The sequence below is a fragment of the Heterocephalus glaber genome, unplaced genomic scaffold, assembly GCF_053883595.1.
Source record: "Heterocephalus glaber isolate CG9 unplaced genomic scaffold, H.glaber_assembly_v1.0 deba00001504, whole genome shotgun sequence".
Lineage (NCBI taxonomy): Eukaryota > Metazoa > Chordata > Mammalia > Rodentia > Bathyergidae > Heterocephalus > Heterocephalus glaber.
This window is the reverse complement of record NW_028258324.1, coordinates 39,691,999-39,701,118: the sequence shown is the minus strand read 5'-3', so window position 1 is coordinate 39,701,118 and position 9,120 is coordinate 39,691,999. Positions and strand designations below refer to the sequence as shown.

The 9,120-nt window shown below is 44.7% G+C and overlaps 1 pseudogene; it reads left to right on the top strand.

The window, feature by feature from the left end:
* The first annotated feature begins 2,648 nt into the window (after positions 1–2,648).
* Positions 2,649–5,096, top strand: LOC101719165 (TBC1 domain family member 10B pseudogene; annotated as a pseudogene).
* Positions 5,097–9,120: the final 4,024 nt, after the last annotated feature.

Below are 9,120 nucleotides of genomic sequence, written 5' to 3'. Positions count from 1 at the left end.
ACTTACAATATGTAGGCAAGTTCCAGAAAGGCTTCTAAAAAGTTTTGTAAAGTTTAAAGATTTTAGCATTTTGCACAACTTTATCATTCATTAAAACCATATCATTCATTATGTCTGTAACTTGATTTCAAGCAAATATAAAGGGAAGATCTGTAAATTTAGGTGGGCACTTGAAATGATTTGTTTATAAAAAAATGCAATTCTAGCCATGCATACATTTTAAATATGTTGTAATAATTTATAATTTAAGACCATATCCAAGTACTATTAAATTATTAAAATCTAAGTGAAATAAGAGTACATATAATGAGCAATTACCATATTAAGAATTTTTCTTACCTAGACTGTTATATTCATTTTCTGAGGCTGCTGTGATGAAGTGCCACAAGATAATTCATTGTCACAATTCTGAAGACTAGAAGTCCAAGATCAAGATATTGACCAAATTGGTTCCTTTGAGAGTTACAAAAGAATGATCTGTTCACATTCTCTTTCCTCTGCAAATGAGGCCTAATTCAATATGACTGATATACTTACAAAGAGAGAAAATATGAACACCAGTCATATAGGATTATGCTTCTTTTTAAGAAACTCATTTTGACATGATTATCTCTGTGAAGACCCTTTCAGCAAATCAGATCACATGCTGAAATAACATACGAATTTGGGGGAGAACACAATTATATCTATAACAACCTGAAAGCAGGGATTGTGTCTCATTCAGCTCCTCTCATGTATTATCCTTTTTTTTGCTTGCAAGGCAGGAGGTGGAACCTCTGAGCTAAATCCCTGGCACTCTCATGTATTATCTATTAGGAACTTAGGTATAGATACCTGCATCAATGATAATGTAAATATTTTGTAAAAGTTATAGGATGAAAGTAGATCAGTTAGAACAAACTTGCCTGACACAGTCCTTGGGTATTCACTTTGTTCTGACATAGCCACTATGAGTTGGCACAGTGAGTTCCTCCTCCAGATTGTATGTAGGACTAATAAATGGCAGTTAATATCATCTGTCCTTTGTGGTTTGGCCATCCCTCTACTCCCTGGGCAAAAGTCTTTCCCTAATCAATGGGGAAGATTGAAAGCTTTTAAAACAATTAGCATCATATACAGATTGGACCAAGCATGACCAATTTTGGTTAGCTTTAAACTAATGGTTTCTTGGGTACCTAACTGCTTCTAGGCTGACTTGGTTCTATGATATGCTGAAAGTTTCCTGGGACAGATCTGCTAGTCACTGGAGGACTTTCTCTTTGTCTTATGAGATACTGTATTATCTTTTCTAAATGTTACCATCTCTTTTTCCCTAAAATATTCTTATCCCAAGATGATAATTGTTAAGCAATCATATACCAGCTTGATGTGCTATTAGGTTCACCATGAAAGTATTCTGCAAGGCACAAATATTTTAAATTTTGCTGAACTCAACTTTAACTAAATTTTTTTGTGTTGCCTGGACTATTTATGTTCCATTTAGGAAACCAATGTCCATTTCAAGGTCATGAATATTTCTTTTCCTAATAATTTTCTATTTTCAACTCTAAATTTAGGTCTTTGACCCATTTTTAGTTATTTTTTGTATAAGCTATAATACAAATGTCCAACTTCATTCTTCTGCATGTGGATCTCTAGTTTTCTCAGCATCATTTGTTGAAGAGATGATTCTTTCCCCAATAAACAGATTTGGCACCATTTTGGAATTAATAAACTATAGATATGAGTATTTCCATTTTCTGGATTCTCTCCCATTGGTTTGTCTTTATGACAGTACCTCACTGTTTTAAATATCATAGCTTAGTAGTAGGTTTTATAATCACTACATATGAGTGCCTACATTAAACTTTAATGTCTGGTAAAATGTACTAATTGACAAAACTTTTGGGCCTAATTTGTATTCTTCTCAAATTACAACTATATCTTATTAACTCACCAAGTTTAATTTTATTGTCCCTTATAGTCTTGATCAGTTAGTAAATATAAAAAACAAACATATACATATATTATATATATGCATATAATATACAGACTATATTCATCAGTGGATTAATCTACTAATATGTTCATAGCTGATCATGTTGTTAAAGTGTGGGGCACAGTCAGAGAAGTCAAGTCACTGAGGGGAGATGGAGAAGGGTGTACTCTCTTTCCAAATTCATCCCTTCTCTATCTGCTCACTGGCCACCATAAGGTGAGCAGGTTTCTTCTTCTAGGAAGGAAAACTCTGAAATATGAATCAAAATAAACCTTTCTTGTTAAGTTGTGGGTGTAGGGTATTTTATGCCAGTGATGGGAAAGTGACTAATACATAAAATGAATAAAACTCATGTCTGGTCACAACCTGCCCTTGGTGCTGGATATGGAACTACAAGATTTAATGTTTGCCCGATGGTTTTTTGACAGGCTTTGGACCAATTCTGTTCTAGCCTCTTACTCTTCCATTTTAGAATGGGAACATTTACTGTCTTCCATTGTAACTAGTTTTCAATTATTACAGGGGATCAAAGCTAAGAGTTTGCCTTAAGTGTCAGAGGAGAGAATTTGGACATGGACTTGACAGCACTCTTAAAACTGCTAAGACTGGCCTGAGGGGGGGCGCCTTTTGCCGCCTCCCAGCAGGGGGATGTAAGGAGCCACCAGCGGCCATGGAGATGGGCCTGGCGCCCCTGGTGGCCCTGCCACGCCATTATGGTGCCCCTGCAGCCCCATTGCTGCTGCCCCGGAGCTCCCGGCCGGGCTCACGATACTGGTGGCTCCAGGACCGGACCGCCGGTGACCACGGCCACCTCAACCCCCGTCACCTTGGCAGCCCCTGGGGTGGCTCGGGCGGCCTTGGGTTTGGGGCCAGTCCAGACCTCGGCCCCAGGGCCCGGCCATCACGGGCCATACTGACATGACATTTCTGGAGACCTTGTCCGAAGCCCCGACGATGCAGGTCACCCCTGGCCCAGAGCCTCTCGCTCCGGCTGCAGTGGCCTCACAGGCAGAGTCCGTGAAGACCAAGGGGGCGTGAACCTCCCCAGCACCGGGGACCCAGCATGGCTGGGACCCCCACCAGGACCCCTTCCAGAATGGCACCTGGGGCCCTGGCTGCCAAACCCCCGTTCGCCCCCAAGCTGGGGGCCTCAGAGGCCTCGGGAGTCACTGCCCAGGCTGTAGCAGGACAGGTGACAGGAGGACATGGAGCTGCCACAGCCTCTTCGCCATGTGGCACAAACACCTGAGGACCCTGCGGTCCCTGGCACAGGAGCTTCAGGGATGAGTGAGGCTCCCGTAGCTGTAGTGATGGTGACCCCAGCCCTGGAGCCTGCTGAGAACTCCCAAGACCTGGGCTCCACATCCAGCCTGGGATCTGGCATCTCCGGGCCTTGTGGGCAGGCCCCGGACACCCTGAGCTACTTGGACTCCATGAGTCTCATGTCTGGAACCTTGGAGTCATTGGTGGATGATGTGAGCTCCATGGGCTCAGACTCAGAGATAAATGGGCTGGCCCTGCGCAAGACAGACAAGTACGACTTCCTGGGGGGCAGCCAGTACTTGGGCAGCCTAGAGAGCTCCATTCCGGTGGATGTGGCTCTGCAGCAGGAGCTCAAGTGGCTGGAGATGTTCAATAATTGGGATAAGTGGTTGTCACAATGTTTTCAGAAAGTGAAGCTGCGCTGTCGGAAGGGCATCCCCTCATCCCTCAGAGCCAAGGCCTGGCAGTACCTGTCTAATAGCAAGGAGCTTCTGGAGGAAAATCCTGGCAGGTTTGAGGAGCTGGAACAGGCTTCTGGGGACCCCAAGTGGCTGGATGTGATCGAGAAGGACCTGCACCACCAGTTCCCTTTCCACGAGATGTTTGCTGCTCGAGAAGGGCATGGGCAGCAGGACCTGTACCAAATACTGAAGGCCTACACCATCTACCGGCCTGATGAGGGCTACTGCCAAGGCCAGGCCCCTGTGGCTGCAGTGCTGCTCATGCACATGCCTGCCGAGCAAGCCTTTTGGTGCCTGGTCCAGATCTGTGACAAATACCTCCCGGGTTACTACAGCGCAGGGCTAGAGGCCATTCGGCTGGATGGAGAGATCTTCTTCTCACTGCTGCACTGGGCATCCCCACTGGCACATCGGCACCTGCAGCAACAGCGTATTGACCCTGTCCTCTACATGATGGAGCTGTTCATGTGCATCTTCGCCTGCACCCTGCCCTGGGCCTTGGTGCTGTGTGTCTGGGACATGTTTTTCTGTGAAGGTGTTAAGATCATCTTCCGGGTGGCCCTGGTCTTGTTGTGACACACACTGCGGTGAGTGGAGAAGCTTTGTTCCTGCCAAGGCATGTATGAGACCAGGGAGCAGCTGCACAACCTGCCCCAGCAGTGCATGCAGGAGGACTTCCTGGTGCATGAGGTGACCAACCTGCCAGTGACAGAAGCCCTGATTGAGCGGGAGAATGCAGTCCAGTTGAAGAAATGGCGGGAAACCTGGGGTAAACTGCAGTATCGGCCCTCAAGGAGACTGCATGGCTCCTGGGCCATCCATGAGGAGCAACAGTGGCAGCAGCCACCCCTGGGCCCCTCCTCCAGCCTCCTCAGCCTCCCTGGCCTTAAAAGCCAAAGCTCCCGGGCAGCTGGAGGGGACCCAGTGCCACTCCCTCCTGCCCAAAGAACCAGCACCAGTCCTGCTCCAGGGCCTGTGGTCACTGCCGAGGGACTCCACCCTTCCCTGCCCTCACCTACTGGCAACAGCACCCCTCTGGGTCTCAGCAAGGAGACAGGGCAGCAGGAGAAGGAGTGGCAGAAACAGGAGAAAGAGTGGCAGAAGCAGGAAAAAGAAGGAAGAGGCAGGAGAAGGAGTGGCAGAAGCAGGAGAAAGAGCAGCAGAAGCAGGAGAAGAGCCAAAGCCAGAAGCTTTCCTTGCATTGAAAGGCAGATGGCCCCCCAGCACCCCATGATGGTGGGGACAGGTCCTCGACAGCTGAGGCCCGGCAGGACCCTTATTTCCGACCTCTGCCTGGGGGTGGACTGCAAGGCCTCCTCTCTTCCCTCAGCCCAGAGCAGGCTGGCCCAGGTGTTCCCCTGGCAGGCTGTCCCTCTCTGAGGAAAGTGGCTTGATCTCCCATCTCCTTGCCAGCTGCTGCTCCCTACATGGCCAAGATAGCCACAGGGCCTTGGGGCAGCAGTGCCTGAGTCTGGAGCCTCTTGCCTCCGTGAGGCCCAGCTGGGGTCCTCTCCCAGGGCTGTGCTGATTGGCCCTCTTGTCATCAGGTAACTCTTGGCAATGGCAGTCTGCAGATTCTTACATTCCAGTGGGTCCCCTTACCCACAGATGGAGCTGGGTTCCTTTCCCTTCTGTGGCCCTTTCTGGTCCCCTCCTTTCTGAAGGCAAAGGCTTTTCTCTCACCACTTCTGGACATCTCTGTTGTAATTACACTGGGGACCAGGCTGGCCCGGGGGGGGGGGGTGTCTTGCTGTCTTTGGTTCTCTTCCCAGTATTCCTGCCCTCCAATTTATTTAAGAGGACATGCACTGAAATGGGAAATGTGCCCCACTTCCCCCCATCCATCTCACTGTGTTCTCAGGCCTCCTCTGCTTTGTCTCACCAGCTCCCCTACTGTTCATTTTGTCCCCTTCCAACCCCAAGCCCCTCTCTGAGTAAGGGGTCTTCTCCTGAGCTCCAGGGGTGGAATCTGATGTTTACATTCTCTTGTCTCAGCCCCCATCCTGTGCAGCACTTTGAGGAACCAGAAAAAGAACCTGCTGTTGTACCTGGAAAAAAAAAAAAAAAAAAAAAAAACTGCTAAGACCTTGGTGACTCTTAGAGATGGAAGAAACACATTTCATATTTTGAGACTGACATGAGACTTTTGATAGGCATGGAATGTTATGGTTTAGATTTACAATGTCCCCCCAAAAGTCTCACGTGCTCAGATATGGGGGTTTTTAAGGGTGATTGGACCATGTGAGTACTATACTAATCAGTGGGTTAATTCATTGGTAAATTCATTGATAAATTCATAGCTGATTGTGATATTAGGAGGTTAGAAAAAGTAGGTCCCTGGGGCAGAGCAGGCTTCCAGGTCAGCATGCCATAGCTCCCAGCACAGAGGAGGCTTCCAGGTCAAGGTGCCACAGCTCCAAGCACAGAGGAGGCTTCTGAGTCAACACACCACAGATCCTAGTGCAGAGGAGGAGGCTTTCAGGCCAAACTACCACCACTCCCAGCACAGAGGAGGTGAGCTGAGCAGGTGCCAGCAGCAAGCCCCCCCACCCACTGAAATGAGAAGATATGTAAACAAATCTCAGAACCAGACTTCCAGGTCACCTACAGCAACCCCAAAAGGAAGTAAGATAGAACACTCTGATACTCAATCACCTGGATTCCCTGAGCTAGCAATGAAAGAGGATATGGAAAAAATGAAATCAGAAATAATTTCTCACATAACAGCAGAGATTGTCCCCATAATGCAAGACATGATTAACAAATATAGAGAGGACACAGATAAAAAATAGAGGATCTGAGGAACATGATGGAATCCCAACATAGGAAACAAATGGACTCCATAAAACAGATGCAAACAGATTTCCAGGAGATTAAAAACTCCATTGAAAGTCTGCAGAGCAGAATGACCCAACATGAGGACAGAATGTCAGATATAGAAGAGAAGATTGAAATTAGTGACCAGAAAAAGCAAAATTGCTTCAAAATTGTAAGTGGCCACAAGAAATCAATCCAGCAGCTGCTAGACAATGCAAAGAAGAATAATTTAAGACTGATTGGAGTAAATGAAGAAATAGGAGAGAGTGTAGATGACATAAAAAAAAAAAAACTGTTCACAGAAGTGATGGCAGAAAACTTCCCAAGGAGAGGAAAAGAACTTGACATACAGATAAGTGAGGCATATAGGACTCTAGCTAGCCTTGATCTAAAAAAGTCTACACATAGGCATATAATAGTTAGGATTCCAGAAATCCAACAGAAGAACAAAGTTCTACCAGTAGTTAGAGAAAAGAAAAAAATCACATAAAAGGAAAACCCATCAGAATCACAGCAGACTTCTCAATGGAAATCTTTAAGGCAAGAAGGGCTTGGAGTGATATATTAGAAGCCCTAAAGGAAAACAGCCTCCAACTCAGATTGATGTACCCTGCAAAACTATCTTTCAAAATTGATGGAGAAATAAGATACTTTCATGACAAAGGGCTCCATAGGAACTTCATTAATACCAAAAAAGCACTCCAAAAATTTTAGACAAAATCCTAGGAAAAGGCAAGGAGGATCACAACCCCAGGAAGCCTAGCAGAATGAATCCACCAGGCATGACAACAAATAAGCAAAAGGGGAGAGTCCAACAAAAAGAAAAAGTCATGATAATGATAACTTAATATGTATCAGTTATAACCATCAATGTTAATGGTCTCAACTCACCAATCAAAAGAAATAGAGTGGCAGAATAGGTCAAGAAGCAAGATCCAACAATATGCTTCATACCAGAAACACACTTAATTCAAAAAGAAACTCATAGACTGAAAGTTAAAGGGTGGAAACCAATACTCCATGCAATGGGAACCCCCCCCCGAAAAAAAGCAGGAGTAGCTATCCTCTTTGCAGACCAAGTGGATTTCAAACCAACACTGATTAAGAGAGACAAAGAAGGACTACATCCTTGTAAAAGGAGCAACCCAACAGGAAGAGATGACAATCATAAATATCTATGCATCAAACACTAGTAGACCCAACTATATAAAACAAATACTAATGGACATGAAAAATCATATAAGCACTAATACAGTAGTAGTGGGGGACCTCAATACCCCATTGTCACAAATAGATAAATCAACTAGACATAAAACAAGCAACAAAATATGAGAACTCAATCAAACTCTTGAACAAATGAATTTAACAGATGTTTACAGAGTGTTGCACCCCACAAAATCAGGATATACATTGTTTTCAGCTGCACACGGATTGTTCTCCAAAATAGACCACATACTCACTCATTGTAGGGAACAGGGGAAGGGGACTTTACCAGAACCTCTGCAGTAAGTCCTAATCTCCTGCAAGCCATGGCAGCACATGGCGAATTACAGGAAAGGTAGAAAAATGAGACTGAGAAGAAGCTGAGCTTTGGGTCTGATCAGTGCTGCTCTGGCCAGCAAAGACAAAGACCCTCTAGCTTGCAGCACCTTTTATTCAGTACATGGGGAAACAAATGTAACAAGTGAAATGCCGAGTTCAGTACTTCTCATTGGTATAAACAAGGTGTAATAAAAGACTAGGGGGCAGTGGAAATCTAAGAACAATGAGGAACTATGCAGATGAAGATTTGGTTCCTCCCTGGTATCTCCCACAGGTGTAGTCTTGTCCTTGAGCATTACAGCATGGTGGGATCACTGAGGTCTCAGTTGTGACCAGAGGCCAAAGTGCAATTATGTCTGGAATGTCATAGGTGGCCTGTAGGCAAGAGAACTAGGCCTACTCAAATGATTTTTGAATTATGTAGCATTGCTCCCAACAACTCATAGAACATATTTAGGTAAGTGCAAAGGAATTGAAGTTATACACTGTATATTGTCAGACCACTGTGCAATGAATTTGGAGATCAATAGCGAAAGATACCACAAAAAAATTTCATAAACACATGGAAATTGAACAATACACTTCTGAATAACCAATGGATCACAGAGTAAATTAAAGAAGAAATCAGACAGTTCCTTCAATTAAATGACACTGACAATACAACTTATCAGAATCTATTGGACACAATGAAAGCAGTCTTATGAGGGAAATTCATAGCAGTGGATACTCATGTTAGGAAAACAGAGTGAGCCCAATTAAACAACATGATGCTGAAACTCAAGCTTCTAGAAAAAGAAAAGCAAGACAAAACCAAATCCCATAGAAAGAGGCAAATTATAAAGATCAGAGGAGAAATCAATGCAATGGAGACTAAGAGAATGATAAAAAAATTCAATGAAGGCAAGAGTTGGTTCTTTGAAAGAATAAACAAAATTGACAAACCCTTAGCCAACCTTATCAGAAAAAGGAAAGAAAAGGCCCAAATCCATGCAATTAGGAATGAAAAGTATGAAATTACAATGGACCCAACAGAAATTCAATGATCATCAATACCTGAGA